The following is a 5,246-nucleotide window of genomic DNA, read 5'->3' as shown; positions in this document are numbered from 1 at the left end:
TTGGACATCAAACTGACAAAATTTTGGACTTCAGCAGGAAAACCAAGCTGAAGTTGCATCTAAATTGTTTCAAGCCTCAAGTGATAATTAGGTTCAACGCCTGATCAAAAGTTGTTCAGGTGTTGGCAATAAACAAACAAAAAACATTAAAATAGTTGGACCTTTGAATGCCTGCAAGTAAGAAAGCATAGAAAAGGATGTATTTTTTAAATAAAAATAAAAAGTACAATTTATAATTAAAGCAAAACAAATCTAAAAGTAAAAATTGCCAAAACTTAAAAAGGAAAAAATACGTTTTAATGGAAAAGTTTGGAGTAATTACAAAAAAAAAGCAGTCACCCATGAGCATAAAGATCTCAGGTACTTAAGATGCTAGTCGTGAGGTGGCTCAATTGTGAGTGGTATTTTTGCCTAAATAAAAGAAACCATTGGTACTGTAATATTAGTTGTGCTGAACTATTTAAATTACTCTTGTTTGATGTGTTTTTTGCAAAAATAAAATAGCTAGTTTGTGTATTCCTGGAACATGGCATTTAGCATAAAATGCATTAAATTGTCTTTCCTTTAGACACTTCTCAAGTTTGGATTTGCAAACAAGCCTCTTTCCATATCTGCAAAACCTTCCTCTAGCTCTTACGTTTTATCAGCTGAGCTTATTCTCAACAAAAAAAAAAACCTCACCAGCAGGAAAGTGCCATAACTTAATCCTGCAGCATCTCTCAGGAGCTCCTTTTAATCCCTCCCCCTTGTAAATTAAAGCAAGAAATTGAATTAGGAGCTTTTCTTGTCCAATAATTCAGATTTAGAACAAAGTATCAGATAGAGAGCAAATACCTAGGCTTCTCTATTCTGACATCCTCAGAAGTCTAATCTCTCACGTACGTGCCGTGTTTGATGTCCAATTAGCTGGAATGCACACAACTGAATATCCCATTTAAACCCCATTATCTCGACAAGAGAAACACTCACAGCTACCTCAGAGTTTCCTGTCAAAATGCCCATGATCTGCATTTTTAGGGATTCCAAGCTTTATGAGAAAGGATCAGAAAGAAAATAATGGAGACAGGATAAAACAGGCATTTATAGATTGGATAAAAAGTACCGATGAACACAGTGGGGTTTAACTGAATCTCCTTTATGTTGGCAGCTAATACACATAGATTTACACCACAGGTGTGTGTGATGTAAAAAAAAAAAAAGATAATAGATTAAAGCTTTTTTTTCATATTTATTGGATATCCTACATCTTGACGAGATTATACTTGATCACTTATCTTTGCAAAAGTTTTCCAAGTCTATCAGACTGTGAGGATCTCTGCTGCCCTCTTCAGGTGACTCCACAAATAATCTTTCAGATTTAGTCCTGCACTCTGGTTTGTCTAATCTACAGTTTACATTTTCTTCTGGTGAAGTTATTTTTTTGTTGTTGTTGTTGTTGTTGATTTGAATGTAAGTTTGGACTGAAAACTTACATTCTTCATATTCAGTGCTTTCAGTCAAAACTGACTGACTAGTATTTGGAACTGTTCATAATTACATGCATCCTGATAACAGAACTAACTTCATCTGCTTGGTGTTGCCATACCTCCACTATCATATTTCACTGTAGGTCTGATGTAGTTCCATTTATCTCCAAAGTTGTCAGCTAATGAGAGATTTTTAATCAGGTTTAGATGTTTTAATTGGAAGAAAGTATTTGTTTTATTATCCTTAATTCTTTGTCCAGAAATAGATAAACAGTAATAAAATGCATTGTTTTAACGCAGAACACAAGCCGTCGTGGACAGAGACTCCTCTCAGGCTTCGTAGCCAGTCTCTTGTCTGCATTATTTATGGAGAAATGTCCAATTTTAGTAATGTCACTGCTGATCCACATTTTGTTCAATTATTGATGACTGCCCTCACCAGGCCATGTTCTACATGTAATGCCATGTTGTTTTGTTGTACTGTTTTTTCTGACTGGTTGTAAAATGAGATCATTTTGGTTTCCCAAAAACGTTGACCACAGTTTCTGTAGCCTGCATAAGCACATGTCAGGAAAACCCAACTAAGGGACAGAAATATTACAGTCTGATTAGTATTATGACATGAAAGGCCGTGAACATAATTGGTTAGACCATAAAAAACAAAGGAAAACTGGAGGACAAAAGCATCTATTTAGATTTTCTACTTGGTCTTATTTTATATGTTAGTTTTAAATGAGAGCCTGACCAGAGATTGCCTGTAAATCAGGCTTTGCTTAGTGCAGCAGAATAAATGAGGAACTGAAAATAAATGAATAAGAAATAAATAAGGGAATAAATTCAAAATCTGAAGTTAAAAAAAAAACTGTGAGACAGGCTCTGTCCGTCTCAGATGATATAAAAGATTCAATTCTTACTTAGAGAAATTCTTTGTGTCCTTTCGATAGGTTTGATAAGATCTGCCATCCTCCCTCACATATTATCCAAGCCTTCAACTCACAGATGCATCTGCTGCATTGTGATATGATCTGTTTATGCGGATGTTGTTGCCATGGCAATGCACCCAGCTAGACCGGGATTGGCACCAGGCGGATGAAAAGTGTCAACTTTCCTGGACTCTGAAGCTGTATGTTTATATATGTATTGGTGTTTAGTTCAGCTTAGCTCTTTTTTATCTGATCCTTGTGCTCTTCTTGTGTCCAGGTATTTTGTCTCTTCTCTATTTAGCTTACTGAGTTAATGCTGATCCACATCTGTTCTACATATTTCTGTAGAATAGATGAGTTTAAATCGCCCTTTAATTCCTCTTTAACAAATTATCATGTTCCCTCTCGAGGAAGTGGAGGAGATCGATCTTTTCGCTGTTTATCACAACATTCTGTCACAACATGGTGACAGCTTTAACAAATATGTAAAAATAACATATTCTTTGTAAAGGTTGCATACAGCGGCTTTAAATGCGTTCATGTCAGGATTCTTCCTGCCTCCTGACTCCATTTGATTTCACTTCAACCAAAAAAATAATCGTAATTTTATTGTTTATTTTTCTGCCCTTTATGTCTTTTTGCTCATTTACATGAGTAAAAATAGTTGTATAATAATTTATATGTAAATGAATTACCCAACAAACTAAAAATAGATTGATATCAGAATTGTTAATTGATGTTTTTTCTTTTGTCCTTATCTTCTGACACTGTTTATTCTGACATCTGGTAACATGACACTTTGATAGTCATTTCCCTTTTAGTGCTTCAACTTTTTATCAGATTAGATTTTTATTAGATTTCTTATATTATTTTACTGTCCCATTTAGGACAATTGTTACGTCGACATTGCACATGTTCACCTTTACTTAACAAGCCCTTTTCGGCTAATTTTCACCGTCATTTGTCAAATGATTTTGCGTGAGCCATAAAAAATGGGGATGGATTTTGCCCTCAGGCTTTGGAGACAGGTTGGCCTTCTCCTCAGATGGCATTCGACAATCAGTGTGTAGCAACTACAGCTGTAATTGTGCACTACGTGGAATGGTTGAAAGCAACATTTAAAGCATGTTACTGACCCTTCAGCTTCTGCAGTGAGCATATATCTGAAGAGTCGGGCGACATGAACCTTAAACCCCTTATCTAGCAATAGATACGCATGCGTGTGTGTGTGCGTGCGTGTGTGCGTGTGCACGTTCTCTCTAATAAGCTCCTCAGAGATCTCTGTTAGCTCAGCTGCAACTACATGCAAACTGTCAAAAAAATTGAAATAGCGACCACTTTTAAATGTGTGTGTGTTTGTGAGTGCGGTTAATAGTTGTGGTTATAGACTTATGATCCATTGTTGTGTTTGGATGTGGACCTGTTTGATTATAACACTTGTCTAATGTGACTTCATCACACTGTATATAAATAGCGCTTTGCTTGAGGCACATGTCTCGTCATTTTCCTGCAATAACTGCAATTGACAGCCTTGTTGGAAAGAGTTGCAGCAAGGATTCAGAGCGGCGCATCGTTTCTCATCATGTGGCGTATTCTTCTTCATGCAATCATGTCGCATAAGGTCTTACGATCTACTCAACCCTGCCTGTGGTCTCCAATCCAGCCGCTTGGCCAAAAAGAGCAACACATGCCGGTGGTGGTGGCACAAATGTGTTATTAAATTTCTGGGGGCCTTGGGCCTTGTAGTCTTGACTTTTATTTTATATCAGGCTCAGGGATCTTGGCCCTTGCAGCTTGTGTTTGGGCTGCAGGGTTTTCAAACCTTATCATTAGCCGTTTCTTATCTCCAGCTTGTCCGTGCAACCTGACTGTGGGAAGATTAGCTCCTTAACTCCTGTCAGCTCCTGATTTTTTTCTTCGGTAAGGACAGAAAGGAGTTCAACAAGCCGAGGAAGGTACAAGGTGTACTTGTTGTTGTTTCAGAGGACGTTTGGGGGCGTGGTTATTATCATAAAACCTGTTCAGTTAATGAAATTTTTGTTTTCACGTAGAGAAAAAAAAGCAATTCATAGTTGTTTTTTTTAAATATGCACACTTGCAGCAGTTTGAACTCAATTAATAGTTATTTGTGACAATGCAAGACATGCTTGTATATCAAACACGTTTGATATACAAGCATTGTTCAGCATGGGTAAAAAATCTTTAAAATAAATTAAATAAAAAATAAACACCGGTATGGTTCAATTTCTTTTTGTACCACCAATGACATAAAATGTGGCTAATATGGACCCAAACGTAGGCCTAAATATGTTTTTTAGATGAAAACTCACAACACTCAGGCTATCAGTATGGAGGACAACGGAAGGATCTGACAAGGAAGTAAAGAACTGACCGGCTTCAAAATGCCCGAGAGGTGACATGAGAGCCAGGTGAGACTAATCCGTGAGATGCACTACGGCTGGGTCGGAATCTGAACAAAGGAGCTGAGGGAAAATCAACTCAGAAACAAACACAGGGAGGTTTAACAAGGCACACAAGGAATCTCACTAAACTACAAAAAAAAAAAAAAAGATAAAGACTGAAATCAACCTGTGTTTGTAAAGTCATGCACCATGTGCAGTCGGACATCTGTGAAAGACGTAAAAGTCTCTGTTTCTGGAGTCTGATTTCTCTTATCTGTTATGAAGAAGATGTTCGACTCTCAGGCGGTGCTTTTTCACCATATGTAATCGCTAAAGGCTGAAAAGTTATGATGTGTAAATAACCATTAAAAAAAAACTCAACGTAATCGGCTTCCAACAAGCTCTTGACAAGGGTCGAAGTCTGTCATCTGTTGACACCTATCCAGATCATCTGT

The sequence above is a fragment of the Poecilia reticulata genome, linkage group LG5 (genome assembly GCF_000633615.1).
Source record: "Poecilia reticulata strain Guanapo linkage group LG5, Guppy_female_1.0+MT, whole genome shotgun sequence".
Lineage (NCBI taxonomy): Eukaryota > Metazoa > Chordata > Actinopteri > Cyprinodontiformes > Poeciliidae > Poecilia > Poecilia reticulata.
The sequence above is the reverse complement of the archived record's forward strand: the minus strand, read 5'-3'. Positions refer to the sequence as shown.